The sequence below is a fragment of the Rutidosis leptorrhynchoides genome, chromosome 7 (genome assembly GCF_046630445.1).
Source record: "Rutidosis leptorrhynchoides isolate AG116_Rl617_1_P2 chromosome 7, CSIRO_AGI_Rlap_v1, whole genome shotgun sequence".
Lineage (NCBI taxonomy): Eukaryota > Viridiplantae > Streptophyta > Magnoliopsida > Asterales > Asteraceae > Rutidosis > Rutidosis leptorrhynchoides.
In genome coordinates this window covers 223,999,372-224,018,497 of record NC_092339.1, presented here as the reverse complement: position 1 = coordinate 224,018,497, position 19,126 = coordinate 223,999,372, and positions in this window count along the sequence as shown.

Below are 19,126 nucleotides of genomic sequence, written 5' to 3'. Positions count from 1 at the left end.
AAATGTTCGGGTTATAATTCTTAACAAAGATGTTGTACAATCTCGCCCAAACTTCGTTGCTAACATGCAAGTCACTCGAATGATCTATTGTTACCGAGTGGCCCAGGATCTCTTGTCCAGAATCTAAGTCTTGGCATTCGAGATCCACAAGCGTCCCATAATGGTAACAAGGATCACCCTAGGCCATAAGTAGCGGTGATGTTTGTAGTCTTTGTACGCTATCTTTAATTATAACCTTCACGTTAGGTGCGTATATACATATATATTCATTAATTCGATTTTAATGATAATTCCTATATATTAATTCATAAAAATACTTTTATAATTTTTAGTAACATATATTACTAATTATAACATGTTATTTATTTTATTTTTAATTGCATGTAACATATACTTTTATAATTTTTAGTAACATATATTACTACATCGGCAAACTATGGATGCACATCTAGAGTTGTTGCAAGAATTTTCAGAATTACAAGGAATGAGAGAATGCAATTTAGGAGAAGGGATTGATATGCTTGATGAAGTCGAAATGTTAACTACACTCACGGCTAATGGATACCACAAGTGAAGAACTTAAGGAGCTAAAGGAAGACAATAGATACAGATACAAATCGTCAATTGAAGAACCACCAACATTGGAATTAAAGCCACTTCTAAACCATTTGGAATACGCATATTTACATGGTGAATCTCAATTACATGTAATCATCTCGTCTTCCCTCACGAAAAATGAAAAATCTAAACTTATTTCCTTGCTAAAAGCCCATAAACCGGCTATTGCATGGAAAATCCATGACATAAAAGGTATAAGTCCTTCATATTGCACACACAAAATTCTGATGGAAGATGATTTTAAACCTTGTGTGCAACGTCAACGAAGACTAAACCCTAACATGCAAGATGTTGTTAAGAAAGAGATAATTAAACTGCTTGATGCAGGTTTAATTTATCCCATCTCTGATAGTTCATGGGTAAGTCCGGTGCAATGCGTGCCTAAAAAGGGTGGCATCACCGTAATCACAAATGAAAAGGATGAGCTTATTCCTACTCGGATAGTAACGGGGTGGCGTGTTTGTATGATTGTAGAAAATTGAATGACGCCACCAGAAAAGATCACTTTCCCTTACCTTTCATCTATCAAATGTTGGAAAGGTTAGCCGAAAACAGTTACTATTGTTTTCTTGACGATTTCTCCGGATATTTTCAAATCCCAATTGCACCCGAGGACCAAGAGAAAACCACCTTCACATGCCGCTATGGCACTTTCACGTATAAACGCATGCAATTCAGACTTTGCAACGCCCTTGCAACCTTTCAAAGGTGATGATGGCAATTTTCCACGACATGATAGAAGAATGTATGGAAGTATTCATGGATGACTTTTCAATCTTCGGTGATACTTTTGATACATGTCTTATGAATCTTGAACGAATGCTTATTAGATGCGAGAAATCAAATCTAGTACTTAACTGGGAGAAATGTCATTTCATGGTTAAAGAAGGCATCGTTCTAGGTCATAAAATTTCAAGTGAAGGAATTAAAGTGGATAAAGAAAAAGTTGATGTAATTGCTAAACTTCCACATCCCACCAATGTCAAAGGAGTTAGGAGTTTTCTAGGGCACGCCGGTTTTTATCGACGTTTCATCAAAGATTTTTCTAAAATCGCCACGCCAATGAACAAACTCCTTGAAAAAGACAATCCATTCATATTCTCAGATGAATGCATTAAATCCTTTAACCTTCTAAAAGAAAAGCTCACAAATGCGCCAATCATGATAACTCTAAATTGGAACCTTCCATTTGAGCTCATGTGCGATGCAAGTGATTTCGCAATAGGAGCTGTTTTGAGTCAAAGAATTGAAAAACGATTCCAACCCATTTATTATGCTAGTAAGACTTTACAAGAAGCACAAATGAACGACACAACCACTGAAAAGGAACTCCTTGCTATAGTCTTTGCTTTTGATAAATTTCGATCATATCTCGTACTAACAAAAATGGTTGTCTATACCGATCATTCTGCTCTTAAGTACTTGTTTTTAAAACAAGATGCTAAAGTATGCTTAATTCGATGGATCTTGCTCCTGCAAGAATTTGACATCGAAATCCGAGACAAAAAGGGAGCATAAAATCTCGCTGCTGATCATCTCTCTCGTCTTGAGAACCCTGAATTAGAGGTTCTCCATGAGTCTGTAATACAAGATAACTTTCCTGATGAATATCTCATGAAGATCGAGAGTAATGAAATACCATGGTTCGCAGACTTTGCGAATTACTTGGCATGTGGATTTCTTGAAAAAGGATTGTCATATCAAAAACGAAGAAAATTCTTTAGCGACATTAAATACTACTTTTGGGAAGATCCACATCTGTTTAAAAGTTGTCCCGATGGAGTAATACACCGTTGTGTCTTCGGGAATGAAGCTAGACAAATCTTACTCCATTGTCACACAGGGCCCACAGGAGGGCATTACGAACCTCAACTCACGGGAAGAAAGGTCTACGAGGCTGGATTCTATTGGCCTTCTATTTTCAAAGATGCCCATCTTCTTTGTAAATCCTGTGATGCATGTCAAAGGGCTAGAAAAATAAGTCAACGCAATGAAATGCCACAAAATATCATTCAAGTATGCGAAGTTTTCGACATTTGGGTCATTGATTTCATGGGCCCATTTCCAAAATCTCATAATAATCTCTACATTCTTGTTGCCATTGATTATGTATCTAAATGGGTGGAAGCGCAAGTCCTCCCAACAAATGATGCACGAGTTGTAGTCAACTTTCTGAAACGTCTTTTCGCAAGGTTCGGAACACCGAAAGCTTTGATAAGTGATCGGGGTACACATTTTTGTAACGCTTAACTTGAGAAAGTTTTGAAAAGATATGGGGTAACTCATAAAATATTGACATCTTATCATTCACAAACAAGTGGACAAGTTGAGAACACTAACCGAGCATTAAAACGTATTCTAGAGAAAACTATAGGAGCAAATTCGAAGGAATGGTCCATGAAATTGGAGGATGCTATTTGGGCCTTTCGAACGACCTACAAAACTCCAATTGGCACCACTCCTTTTCGACTTGTTTACAGAAAAGCATGTCATCTCCCGTTTGAGTTTGAGCACAAAGCATTTTGGGCTCTTAAGACATGCAATCTTGATTTGCATGAAGCAGGTCGCCTACGGTTAAGTCAACTGAATGAATTAGAGGAGCTAAGACATGATGTATATAAAAGTTCGCTTATCTACAAGGAAAAAACGAAAAAATGGCATGATAAATGACTAAAATCAAAATTTTTTAAAGAAGGTGACCTTGTTCTTCTGTTCAATTCAAGATTTAAACTATTTCCTGGAAAGTTGAAATCTAGATGGTCAGGACCGTTTGTAGTTACAAGAGTACTACCTTATGGAACTATCGAATTGATAAACTCAATGGGAGACGAATTCAAAGTTAATGGTCACAGTGTTAAACACTATGTTGATGGACCGCTTGAAGTTGATGATGAGGTTAATCACAACTTCGACCCTACAAATAACTAAGTGTGGGGAGAGTCGAGTGCAACAACTCAGAAATAAACATGCACCAAGTTTTAATGTAAATATAGCTCCGATGGTCTTTCAATAGTAGACCCTAAAGAACTAGTCTTCTCCCTCCATTCTTATTTTTAAAAATTTCAAAATGCACAATCAATTTGAATACAATCATTTTCTAGTAATGTACGCGTTAATTTGTGAATATAATAAAAACTGTTTGCCGAGCGAGTTAGTTTAAGAAATTAGGGATAGGTGTAATAAAGTGAGGAGAGAATTGAGGCAAGAACATAATCGAAAATATTTCGCACAAGGAACATCTAAATCTGCTGCAAAACGAAGAGCACGACATCTTGAAAAATGTTACAAGTGTGGAAAGTGGTTCCACGAGGGAAAATGCCCGAAGAATCAAACGCATTCTAATTACGAGTTTGTAACTTTATGCAGAGAAGGGCCGATTAAATGTCATATGGAAAAATGGTTAAACCCACGAGGGTACGCCCATGTAGCCGTAGGAAATCAACTTAATCGACTCACTGAAGAGGCAATTACGTTATGTCTCTAAGATTCTGAAATTCTTTTCTCACCATGTTTGTTTGTATAGTTGTGTGATTTTAAATTTTTTTTTACTATTTAAAAAACGATAAAACCTTGAATTTAACTTGTTTATTTGAAAACGATAAAACTAAGTGTTTGATAATGCTAAAAACGAACATATATTTCATAGCATTATTCTTCAAGAAAGACAAGCTTTTAGTTGCAATTGTTCTATTTAAAAGTGATATTCGTTTAAATAATAAAAGGTGAAGACAAAAGACAGATTCGACGAATTGAAGACGCAAATGACCAAAAAGCTCAAAAGTACAAAATACAATCAAAAAGGTTCCAATTATTGATAAGAAATGTCTCGAAATTACAAGAGTACAAGATTCAAAACGCAAAGTACAAGATATTAAATTGTACGCAAGGACGTTCGAAAATCCGGAACCGGGACATGAGTCAACTCTCAACGCTCAACGCAACGGACTAAAAATTACAAGTCAACTATGCACATAAATATAATATAATATATAAATAATTCTTATAATTATTTAATATATTATATTTATTTATAAATCCGTCGGTAAACAAAGAGCCAAACTTGTGTGAGCTGTAAAAGCAAACTCCGCGACTCGCGGAGTTTGAAGGCAAAAAATGCCGCGAGTCGCGGAGCCCCAAATTCTGAAACTCCCTATAAAGCTCGCGCATTCTGATCGTAAAAATTATCCTTTTTTCTTCTTCTCTCATAAACGTATTATATATATATATATTATAATTTTAATTTTAATTTTAATTTTAATTCTAATAATAAGGGTATGTTAGCGAATATTGTAAGGGTGTAAGTCGAAATTCTGTCCGTGTAACGCTACGCTATTTTTAATCATTGTAAGTTATGTTCAACCTTTTTACATTACTATCTCGTAGCTAAGTTATTATTATGCTTATTTAAACGAAGTAATCATGATGTTGGGCTAATTACTAAAATTGGGTAATTGGGCTTTGTACCATAATTGGGGTTTGGATAAAAGAACGACACTTGTGGAAATTAGACTATGGGTTATTAATGGGTTTTATATTAATTAAACAATACCTTGTTAATTTAATATACAAACTTATAATTCGACGTATTTATATATAACCACATACGCTTGACTGGGTACGGTGGGCGGGATATCTATAAATACCAATAATTATTCATTTTACCGGATACGGAACTGGATTAATAGTTAATAGACTTGTTGAAACAGGGGTGAATTACATTCAAGGGTAATTGGTGTAATTGTTAACAAAGTAGTAAAACCTTGGTTTACACGCAGTCGATAACCTGGTGTATTCATTAAACAAAGTATTAAAACCTTGTTACAATTCGAATCCCCAATTAGTTGGAATATTTGACTTCGGGAATAAGAATAATTTGACGAAGGCTTTCGCTCTTTATATTTATGACTGATGGACTATTATGGACAAATCCGTATGGACATATTAAATAATCCAGGACAAAGGACAATTAATCCATGGGCATAAAACTAAAATCAACACGTCAAACATCATGATTACGGAAGTTTAAATAAGCATAATTATTTTATATCATATTTAATTTCCTTTATTTTATATTTAATTGCACTTCTAATTATCACATTTTTATTTATTGTTATTGTATTTAATTGCACTTTTAATTATCGTACTTTTTAATTATCGCAAGTTTATTTTATCGCACTTTTATTATTCGCAATTTCATTATCGTTATTTACTTTACGCTTTAATTTAAGTCTTGTATTTATATTTATTATTTTACATATTGGTTTTAACTGCGACTAAAGTTTTAAAATCGACAAACCGGTCATTAAACGGTAAAAACCCCCCTTTATAATAATAATATTACTTATATATATTTGTATTTTTATAAAAGTAAACTAATATAGCGTTAAGCTTTGTTTAAAAAGATTCCCTGTGGAACGAACCGGACTTACTAAAAACTACACTACTGTACGATTAGGTACACTGCCTATAAGTGTTGTAGCAAGGTTTAAGTATATCCATTCTCTAAATAAATAAATATCTTGTGTAAAATTGTATCGTATTTAATAGTATTTCCTGTAAAAATATAAGCTATTTTATATGCTCCTCTTTAATTGTTTTAGCGTAATATTTGTATTTTTCGCTCATATTTAGTTTTAAACTTAGTTTTTGCCATAGTTATTTTTACTTCTAGATTTTTAGGCTTTGCCGTAGAATTCCTTAAGTGTTTCTTTTTCTTTAGACTAAGATTTAGGTGCTTTAGAATTTTGCGACGCCTTTTTAAGTTTTAGTTTCTTTTTAAGTTATTTCCATTTGGGATTTAGTTTTTCCTGTAAGCTTTAATATTTTTAGACGACTTTTACCTATGTATCAATTATCATTCCAATTAGTAATCTCAATTTGCGATTATAATTTTAAGTTAGTTGTAGTAATAAGGTTAGGTTAGTCAAGTATTTTTAAGTTTTATAAGCTTCTTTTATTTTTCCGTCACCTTTTATTTTTCAACCATTTTTCTTTTTCGACCTTTTTCGATGAACTCTTTTTCTTTCTTATTTCTCGCTATTCTAGTTTTAGGACATAGGTTTTTATTCTACTTCTTATCTAAATTTCTTAAAATTACGAAAATCTATTTTAAGTGGTTAAATTGATAGACATCAAAATTTTCTGGTTCGTAGTAATAGTTGGATTTGTACGTGGACCGGGTTATTGGAGCCAAATAGTACTCAATTATATTGAGACCAAACGAATCCTGCCCCTCTGCTGCATCTTTTGGCTATTCGAAACGTGGGCAAAATCAGAAAAGTCTATTGATTGGATAACTTATTATAATTTTTCTTTCTTTTTAAAAACTAATAGGATATTCAGTGAATGCACCGAGCAAGACGTTCACCACCTTTTGTACGTTCACCACCTGTAACTAGATCAAGACATTTAGCAAATATTACTGCCGTTAATTTTTCTTTAGAATCGTCATCCAGTCGACCAAGTACTCCAGTTCAAATTTCCGATAATCCATTTTTTGAACCCGACCTCACAATTGAGAATCCGGAGAATATTCAGGAACGATTCGTAGATCCTGAACCATTAAATTTTCCTCCGGAACCACCAATCATTCAAACAGAGATTGTTGAGGAACGAACCATTAAATCAGAATCCTCTAGTGATTCCGATTCAACAAGTTCAATTATGGAGAATCTGGAACCTTTAAGTATGGAAGACCGAATGAGAGCTAAACGCACTGGCCAAGGTCACGCAATTACTTATCCAGACATTAATGCGCCAGATTATGAAATCAAAGGACAAATTCTACACATGGTGACTAATCAATGCCAATTTAGTGGTGCGCCGAAGGAAGATCCAAATGAACATTTACGTACCTTTAATAGGATCTGCACACTATTTAAAATCCGAGAAGTGGAGGATGAACAGATATATCTCATGTTATTTCCCTGGACTTTAAAGGGAGAAGCCAAAGATTGGTTGGAATCGTTACCTGAAGGGGCGATCGATACATGGGACGTTTTAGTTGAAAAATTTCTTAAACAATTCTTTCCGGCATCTAAAGCCGTAAGACTTCAAGCAGAAATTGTTACGTTCACACAGAAGCCGAATGAAACTCTATATGAGGCGTGGACAAGATATGGAAAGTTGTTAAGAGGATGTCCGCAACATGGTTTAGACACCTGTCAAATAGTACAAATATTCTACCAAGGATGCGACATCACTACAAGAAAAGACATAGATATAGCAGCTGGTGGTTCTATTATGAAGAAAACCGAAACTGATGCTTACAAAATTATTGATAACACTGCTTCCCACTCACACGAGTGGCACCAAGAAAAAGATATCGTTAGATCATCTAAAGCAGCTAGAGCCGATTCTAGCCATGACTTAGATTCCATTTCCGCAAAGATAGATGCTGTGGAGAGACGAATGGAAAAGATGACTAAAGATATTCACTCAATACGAATTAGTTGTGAGCAGTGTGGAGGACCACATTTGACAAAAGATTGTCTCAGTATTGAATTAACAATGGAACAAAGAGAGAATATTTCATACATAAACCAAAGGCCTGGAAATAATTATCAGAATAATTATCAACCGCCAAGACCGATTTACAATCAAAACCAGAATTATAACCGAAATATTCCATACAACTACCAACAAGGTCCTAACAATCAACAAGTATCCAATAATACTTATAATCAGCAAAGACCTAATTTTCAAAACAAACCACCACAACAAACCGATGATAAAAAGCCGAATTTAGAAGATATGATGACGAAGCTAGTTGAAACTCAAACGCAGTTTTTCACATCTCAAAAACAAACTAATGAACAAAATGCTCAAGCATTTAGAAATCAACAAGCTTCTATTCAAAATCTGGAACAAGAAGTAAGTAACCTAGCAAGGTTAATAGGTGAAAGAAAACCAGGAAGTCTACCTAGTGATACAAATGCTAACCCCCGGAATGAAACAGCTAAAGCCATTACCACAAGAAGTGGTACAACACTTAAACCACCTGAAATACCTGTAACTTCTGATGAAGCTATTCCTACTCCACAAGAACCACAACCTGATCAAGATAAGGAAAAAGAACCGGTAGTTGAAAAGGTTAATGATGATAACACAGTTAAGGCTAAACCTTATGTTAAACCATACCAACCACCACTTCCTTACCCGAGTAAAATGAAGAAAGAGAAACTTGAAGCCGAGCAATCCAAATTCTTGGATATGTTTAAACAGATAAATGTAAATCTTCCTTTCATTGATGTGATTTCAGGAATGCCTAGATATGCTAAATTCTTGAAAGATCTAATCTCAAATAGAAAGAAAATGGAAGAACTCTCGGCTGTTACCATGAATGCTAATTGTTCAGCAGTGCTGTTGAATAAGATACCAGAAAAACTATCTGATCCAGGAAGTTTCACAATTCCATGTTTTCTGGGTAGTCTTAGTTCAATAGAAGCATTGGCAGACTTAGGTGCTAGTATAAATCTAATGCCGTATTCACTATACACTAAACTAGACCTTGGAGAATTGAAACCAACAAGAATAAGCATACAACTAGCCGATAGATCAATAAAATATCCTAGAGGGATAATGGAAAACATGCTAGTTAAAGTTGGTACTTTAGTATTTCCAGTAGATTTTGTTGTTCTGGACATGGAAGAAGATTCTCAAGTTCCTCTCATATTAGGAAGACCATTCTTAAACACGGCTAAAGCAATGATAGACGTGTTCGGTAAGAAATTGACCCTAAGTATAGAGGATGAGAGTGTTACCTTTTCAGTTGATAGAGCAATGCAACAACCACAATCTGCAGATGATACATGTTATTATATTCAAACTATAGATGCACATGCAGAATTGTTAGAAGAATTTCCAGAATTACAAGGAACAGGAGAATGTTCTTTAGGAGAAGGTAATGAACCAATTGATGAAGCTGAAATGTTAGCTACACTTATAGCTAATGGATATGAACCAACAACAGAAGAAATTCAAATGCTAAAAGAAGAAGACAGATATCGATACAAATCATCGATAGAAGAACCTCCGAAATTAGAGTTAAAGCCACTTCCAAACCATTTGGAATACGCTTATTTACATGGTGAATCTGAATTACCTGTAATAATATCGTCTTCTCTTACTGAAAATGAGAAATCACAACTCATTTCTGTGTTGAAAGCTCATAAACCAGCCATTGCATGGAAGATTCATGATATTAAAGGAATAAGTCCTTCGTATTGCACACATAAAATCCTTATGGAAGAAGGTCATAAAACGTATGTGCAACGCCAACGAAGACTAAATCCTAATATGCAAGATGTAGTTAAGAAAGAGATTATTAAACTGCTAGATGGAGGTCTAATTTATCCAATCTCTGATAGTCCATGGGTAAGCCCAGTTCAATGCGTGCCTAAGAAGGGTGGCATGACTGTCATTACAAATGAGAAAAATGAGCTTATTCCTACTAGGACTGTAACAGGATGGCGTGTATGTATTGATTATAGAAAATTAAATGACGCCACCAGAAAAGATCACTTTCTCTTACCTTTCATAGATCAAATGTTGGAAAGATTAGCCGGAAATAGTTACTATTGTTTCCTAGATGGATTTTCTGGATATTTTCAAATTCCTATAGCACCCGAAGACCAAGAGAAAACCACATTCACATGCCCTTATGGTACTTTTGCTTACAAACGCATGCCATTTGGACTTTGCAACGCCCCTGCAACCTTTCAAAGGTGTATGATGGCGATTTTTCATGACATGATAGAAGAATGCATGGAAGTTTTCATGGATGACTTTTCAGTCTTCGGTGATACATTTGAATCATGTCTAGTTAATCTGGAACGAATGCTTATTAGATGCGAACAATCAAATCTAGTACTTAATTGGGAGAAATGCCATTTCATGGTTAAAGAAGGCATCGTTCTTGGTCATAAAATTTCAAAAGAAGGAATTGAAGTGGATAGAGCTAAAGTAGATGTAATTGCTAAACTTCCACATCCCACCAATGTTAGAGGAGTTAGGAGTTTTCTAGGGCATGCCGGTTTTTACCGACGTTTCATAAAAGATTTTTCTAAAATTGCCACTCCTATGAATAAACTCCTAGAAAAAGATGCTCCATTCATCTTTTCAGATGAGTGTATCAAATCTTTTAATATTCTTAAAGAGAAACTCACTAATGCGCCGATCATGATAACACCAAATTGGAATCTACCATTTGAACTAATGTGCGATGCAAGTGATTTTGCAATGGGAGCCGTTTTAGGACAAAGGATTGAAAAACGATTTCAACCTATATATTATGCTAGTAAGACGTTACAAGGAGCACAAACGAACTATACAACTACTGAAAAAGAACTCCTTGCTATTGTCTTTGCTTTTGACAAATTTCGATCATATCTCGTTCTAGTAAAAACGGTGGTCTATACCGACCATTCTGCTCTTAGATACCTATTTTCAAAACAAGATGCTAAACCAAGATTAATCCGTTGGATCTTACTCTTACAAGAGTTTGATATTGAAATCCGAGATAAAAGAGGAGCAGAAAATATCGCCGCTGATCATCTTTCTCGTCTTGAAAATCCCGAATTAGAAGTTCTAAATGAATCGGCCATACAAGACAACTTTCCTGATGAATATCTGTTGAAGATAGATTATAAAGAAATTCCATGGTTTGCAGACTATGCAAACTACTTAGTTTGTGGATTCCTTGAAAAAGGATTATCGTACCAAAGACGAAAGAAATTCTTCAGTGATATAAAACAATATTTTTGGGAAGATCCACATCTGTTTAAAAGTTGTCCCGATGGAATAATACGCCGATGTGTATTTGGAGATGAAGCTAGTAAAATATTAAACCATTGTCACACAGGACCAACAGGAGGGCATTATGGGCCTCAACTAACAGCAAGAAAAGTTTATGATGCTGGATTCTATTGGCCTACAATTTACAAAGACTCACACCTTCTTTGCAAATCCTGTGATGCTTGTCAAAGGGCCGGAAAAATAAGTCAACGTGATGAAATGCCACAAAATATCATACAAGTATGTGAAGTATTTGACATTTGGGGTATTGACTTTATGGGTCCATTTCCAAAATCTCATAATAATCTCTATATTCTCGTAGCCATTGATTATGTATCTAAATGGGCGGAAGCACAAGCTCTCCCAACTAACGATGCACGAGTTGTAGTCAACTTTTTAAAACGTCTTTTTGCAAGGTTTGGAACACCGAAAGCTTTAATAAGTGATCGGGGTACTCATTTCTATAATAATCAACTTGAGAAAGTTCTTAAAAGATATGGAGTAACTCATAAAATCTCCACCGCATATCATCCACAAACAAGTGGACAAGTTGAAAATACAAACCGAGCTTTAAAACGTATTCTAGAGAAAACCGTAGGATCAAATCCGAAGGAATGGTCCATTAAATTGGAGGATGCACTCTGGGCTTTTAGAACAGCCTACAAAACTCCAATTGGAACCACACCTTTTAGACTTATTTATGGAAAAGCATGTCATCTTCCAGTAGAAATTGAACACAAAGCATTTTGGGCTTTGAAGGCATGTAATCTTGATTTACATGAAGCTGGACGTTTACGATTAAGTCAACTAAATGAATTAGAAGAATTAAGACATGAAGCATACGATAATTCGTTAATCTATAAAGAAAGAACGAAGAAATGGCATGATAAAAGAATCAGAAGTTCAAAAGAATTTAAAGAAGGAGACAGAGTTCTTCTTTTCAATTCACAATTCAAGCTATTTCCTGGAAAATTGAAATCAAGATGGTCTGGACCATTCATAGTCAAAAGAGTTTTCCCATACGGAACGATAGAATTAATAAATTCAAATGGGATTGAATTTAAAGTTAATGGTCACAGAGTTAAACATTACATACATGGTCCGATGGAAGTTGACAATGAAGTTAATCATAATTTCACCACCCAAGGAAACCTTCAAAATGAAAACATAAATATGTTATCAACAACATATGAAAAATCAAAATTGGAATATAGGGAGGATTCAAATTTGAGTGATGAAGAAGAATTCCTATACAAACCTCCCATTCCAAGAAACGAAGAAAAATGTGAACAAGAAATTCAAATAGAAATGAAAGAATCAAGGAAAGAACACCCGAAAAAAGTTTACAAACCAACTCGACTTACTAAAGCAGGAGACCCGGGTGAATTTATCATTTCTTGCTTACTTAATGATGGTGCTGTATATAATGGACTCGCAGATTTAGGAGCAAGTGCAAATATTATGCCTCTTTCCTTATACAAAAGATTAGGCATGGGTAAATTAAAACCAACCAAAATAGGTGTTCAATCATTTGACCAAACCATTAAACACCCGGTTGGAATAGAAAATAATTTACTTGTTAACGTGGGAAGTTTGACCTTTGTTGCAAACTTCATAGTGATTAATATGGAGAAAAACCTTGATGTTCCTCTAATTCTAGGTCGCCCATTTTTAGCAACCACCGAGGCATTCATTGATGTAAGAGAAGGTAGAATGACACTTAGGGATGGTGATACATTGATCACCTTTGTGAACCGAAAGTTTAGATCTCCACAAACCAAAACTGTTAGACCAATAAAAACGCATAAGGGTGGGGAAGATGAAGAAACACTTAATGATGATCCAATCACAAAGAATGCCGTTGATGATACGAAATTAGATGAACCCATTTTTAACAGTTCAACGAAGAAACTTTATAAACGGATTCACGATGCTAAAATTAAAGAAAACTTTAAGCTATATAACCGATTAATATCCAATTTATCGTCAAAAGAAAAGGCAGTGTTAGTTGAATTTGTGAAAGTTACGGAGGAAATCAACAAATGGATTGAAGTAAAAGTCAAAGATATACAAGTTGTTGATGATTCAATTGAAAATAATGTTAATCACAATTTCAACTAAGTATAGGGGATTTATGTATTTCTGTTAGAGTTAGATTGTCTGTTTTCGTGTAGTTCTCGAAAATGGAACCCGAATGGTCTTTCCCTAGCAGACCCTAAAGAACTAGTCTTCTCCCCCCATTCTGAATTTTTATTTTTTTAGGTTTTTACAAAATGAAGACTGCCTGTGAACTAAACCATGGTCTAATGCTACACGCTTTGATCACTAAACGTAATAATGACATACTACCGAGTGAAATAGTATCAGTAATCAGAGAAAGAATGGACGGAGTTAGAAAAGAATCCAGATGCGAAGATAATAAGTTACAATTTGGTAAAGGAAAATCAAAATCCGCAGCGAAAAGAAGAGCACGACACCTAGAAAGATGTCACAAATGCAGAAAATGGTCACATGGAGGTAAATGTTCAAATAATCAAACCTATTCAAATACCGAATTTGTTACTTTATGCAGAGACGGACCGTTCATATGTTCAGAAGAAAAGACACTGAATGCTCGAGGTTACGCCTATGTAGCTATGGAAAACCAATTAAACCGACTATCTTATGAATGAGATAGATCATATAACTAAGAAATCTATTTCACAGGTATGTCTGTACAGTTTTTATTTTATTTTTTTTATTTTTAACCTTTTGATAATAAACGATAATTTGTTCGCTATAAAGTATTAAATTGGTATGGAATAAAATTAGGTTTGGCGACCGAAATTATTGATATCATTCAAAAATTTATTACATCACTGCGAAATTTAACGTTTAATCTTAAGGTATAAATATCTTTAATCAATCAACCCAAAATATTTCAAAAATTCGTCATGAGTTAAATTAGGTCTTGGAACCGAAATTACTTTACCGAAAAGAGGGGCGCATATTTTTGATAATATTTGATTGATAAAAGTGGGATAAAAAGCCAAAAAGATTTTTAATTTTATTTTTTACCATGTTTTTAAAATTAATATATAAATCTTAAATTAATATTGTAAACTTTGTAAAATCAATATATTTAAAATTGTAAATATTTGAAAAATTAATATAAGTTTGGTGTGAATTTATAATATGAATTTTTAAAATTAAGTTTGGTGTGAATTTTTTAATTTTTAAAATATGAATTTTTAATTTTATGCATTTCAAATTTTAAGTTTGGTGTGAATTTTTTTATATTAATTTTGAATTTTATATTTAAATTGTGTGAATTTAAAAACAAAAATTTACTTTATCTCATTAAGTTAAAAATATGATTTTTAAAATTCGTCGTAAGTTGAAGACTAGGTCTTTGAACCGAAATTGCTTTACCCGAGGGAGGGACGAGAACTTTTATTATCATTATTTTTAATCTTATTGAATTAAAGTATGCCAAAAACATTAAAAAACCCAAAAATCTTAGCTTTTAAAACAATCGCTACAAAAAGACAAATTTTAAAATTTTATCGAGGGACGGACTAGGACATCGATCCGAAACGACCTCGTCCTAAATAACAAGGGAAACAAAATTTTAAAATTAATTACTTAATTGTTTTAATTAATATAAGATGTTAAAAAAAAAAACTCCGCGACTCGTGGAGTTTGAAGCCTTAAACCCCGCGACTCGCGGAGGATGAAAAAACCAGAAAAAAAATATACTGATCGAACAGCTCTGTCCCAACCCACAAAAACAGAAAACACTGCGAAAACACTCCGAAAAAACTCGAAAATACACCCCCAAAATCACAATTTTTAACCGTTAATCATCAAATCTTTTACTAAAATCATGTTGAGAAGGATGCTATCAAGGAATTACTCAAGAAAAATGACTGAAAGGGGTGAATCTTCATCCCAAGCTCGCAATGCTCCTGCTGAGAATGCGGAACAACAGGAGGTGGATAACTACTACAAGCAAGATATACCTCATCCAGTCATGACATTTTCTGATATGCACTTGGAAGAGTTGCACCCGAACCTGAGATTTGACAGACTTTGGATAGATTATCCAAAATACCAAAGGGGTTTGCATACTCTTCATTCTAAAGTTGTTGAGGTACCTAGGGTCATAGAATGGGGACCCTTAGAAGCTGTAGAATTGGCCGGGCCAATTAGGGAATTACTTGCACAGAGGTATGGTAATTCTACTTTTAATGACTGGGTACGTTTATTCACCATGCGTAGACCTGTATATAAAGTATGGTGTGAAGAATTGTTATGTAGTATAGAATTAAATGATCGGGTAGCTAGTTTAACCGATCGATCTTTTATTAGATTTTTGTTAGGAGGTTCGATGCGCCACATGTCTTTACTAGACATGGCTCAGGCTTTACGTATATATACGCCTGAGGAGTTAGCATCTGCCGATTGTAGAGGGTTGATACTAAATGGTAGAAAGATAGATGAAAATTTTGATACACACGGTGTATGGAGTCAAATGACAAGCCATCACCGATTCAAAGTGGGAAATTACTCTTATTTGGATATAGATAGAGCTGAATTAAGAGTGATTCATAGGTTTTTAGCTAATTCGATTACACAAAGAGGTAAGAACAAGGAAAAGGTAAATGAACAAGATTTGTTTTACCATATGTGTATTCGAGACCCACAAAGCGCTGTAAGTATACCTTATTGTGTGGGTTATTATTTATCAGCTATGGTTAGGGGGATGAGACTGCATAGCATAATAGGAGGTGGTATTTTTATTACTTTGATTGCTGAATATCTCGGTGTGGATATAAGTCGGGGGGAATTATTAGTCGAAGAACCAGAACCCCGCGATACAATAGGTTTAAATGTATATCATGGTGCGAAAGTTTTGAAGAGACGAAATAACGCCGCAGTACAATACCATGGTAGACATCCACAGGTTGAGAGAAACCAACAGCAAGGTAATGTAGGAGGGGGAAATGAAATGCAAGAAATGCAAAGGTTTATAGCTTCACAGGAGTACGAAAATGCTAGACAGAGAGCATTTGAAGATTGGCAAGTTCATCAAAACCAAATCATAGCTCATTGCCAACATATAGGTAGAAACTATATTCCTACACCAAAACCCATATTCCCTCCCTGGTCTATAGAGATGCAACCACCGTATCCTACGTATAACCCTGCCGAAGCATTCTATAGCACCTATGGTTATGCTTGGAACCCCTATTGGTATCAATATCATCCCTAGTCTACTTAGTTTTATTTATTTTGTAATTTGTAATATTGATACGTTTAATACTTATGTTAATATTGTAATAGTTTTTATAATTTTCTAACTTTTATTCTTAGATTTTAATAATTTTTGAATGTGGGGTAATATACCAAACTTCAAAAATATGTATATATGTTTGCAGTTTATCTTATGTACACAACAGGGTAAAACAACGCATTTTCAAAGACTGGCATTAAGTTCAGCAAAAGCAACTAATTTTGACTACAAGATGCAAAATATATGTGAAATAACAACAAGACGGAATGAACAAATGATGTGCACCATTTATCATTCAGCAAACAAACGCCTATATATTTGGAAACTTTGGTAAAAATTTAATCATTTTCACACAAATCACCCTTAATAATTTAAATTGTTACTGATTTCTTGCAAATGAGGGCATTGCAAGATCTTAAGTGTGGGAAGGGGTTAAATTCTTTCGGATTTTAAAAATTTTTTATCTTAAACACTGGGTTACCATTAAAAATACTAGTAAAGCAGTAGTTGTATTAGAATCTAGTGCTCTCTGATAATAAAGAGCAGCCCTAGTCTTATATACTGACTACCCAAATCTAGTAAAATTTTTCAAAATTTTCAATTAAATGAACTCAAAATCATGTTTATACATATTTATGAACGATAAAACTAGGTTTTAACACCGAAATTATTGTTACCTCAGAAAGGACATAAATTGAGAAACAAACCAAAATGTTAAAATTCATTTAAAATGGAATAGAGGACGATAAAAAGGAAAATAAAAGCCAAGTGTGGGAAAATTTACCAAGTTATTCAAAACATATATAACATATTTTTGTACAAATAACTGAAAATACTTTTGCTTTGGACTAAACTAAAAAGTTTTACCTGATTTACTGTAAGAAAGATGGATCGACACGATGAATCAATTCCATCATTAAAAGGAAGTAAAGTCTTTCGAAAAAGAAACGCGCTTCTTGATTTAAGTCAGGAAGTTGTCGTCCAGACCAGCTGTAGGTTGACAAAAAATCTAGAAAAGTCATCACTAAAATCAGCAGGAAATCCACGGACCTCAGCATCAAACAGGGTCGCCAAGTGGTCAGATTTATCCTAACCATGAGAAGGATTTATCTCGTACAATGGGGGGGCACCATGCAAATTAGCTTGATAAGACTAATGAATCAGATCCCCAGAAAGGATAATCTCCTTAAAGATCAAAAATCAGCTTTTAAGCCTGATATTACTCAATCCTTGAGATTGACCTTAAAGATTGAGAATTACAAACTCATGGAATTCAATGATATCTAAACTCGAGCTTGAACGAGAAAATATTTTGATCAAAAATAAAACCGATTTGTTTTCTGAAAACCCTATTTTCAATGCGTTCATTACCATTGAACGTAAAATCCTAGGAATTCACCTGGAATTCATTAGGTCACCTGAACTAAATCGGGTGTCAACCGTAAGAACGATGGTTGCATAGTGGTCAAAGACAGGACCTTGTGCCAGACCGAAAAATCATAAGGGTGAGCTTTACTATTGCTCCTACCAAGGATAGTAATTGCGTCCGACACGTTATAAACCATAATTAAAAGCATGTCAGGGGACATTGCCTTAACAGTTGCTTGTTCAACGCTTTCCTTTACAACCGGACGGTAGTTTACCGAAAGGTAATATATGGGACAAGTAAACTGGACGTGTTGCTTTCCAAATACAAGGTTAGCAAATGGGTGACACAAAACCGCAAGTTTTGAGCTAAAATTTTCAAATCTGAAACCCACCAAACCCACAAAAATGTTTTGCAAACACCGGTAAAGGGTTATTCAGGAAAACTTATCTAGGGTAAAAACTAGATTTAATTTTCAAAAGATCAAATGTTTTCATAAAGATCCAATTTCCTTAATGGATCTAAATTTTTATAGTCATGTGGGACTGTAAACCATATCGTTACTACCATTGTTTATACCACCGTATAGAAATCACTGATGTACAAAGTGTGAAGAATAAGGAAGTGATTCTAGTATTTCAAGACGAAATTGCTTGAGGACAAGCAACGCTCAAGTGTGGGAATATTTGATAATGCTAAAAACGGACATATATTTCATAGCATTATTCCTCAAGAAAGACAAGCTTTTAGTTGCAATTGTTCTATTTAAAAGTGATATTCGTTTAAATAATAAAAGGTGAAGATAAAAGACAGATTCGACGAATTGAAGACGCAAACGACTAAAAAGCTCAAAAGTACAAAATACAATCAAAGAGGTTCCAATTATTGATAAGAAACGTCTCGAAATTACAAGAGTACAAGATTCAAAACGCAAAGTACAAGATATTAAATTGTACGCAAGGACGTTCGAAAATCTGGAACCGGGACATGAGTCAACTCTCAACGCTCGACGCAACGGACTAAAAATTACAAGTCAACTATGCACATAAATATAATATAATATTTAAATAATT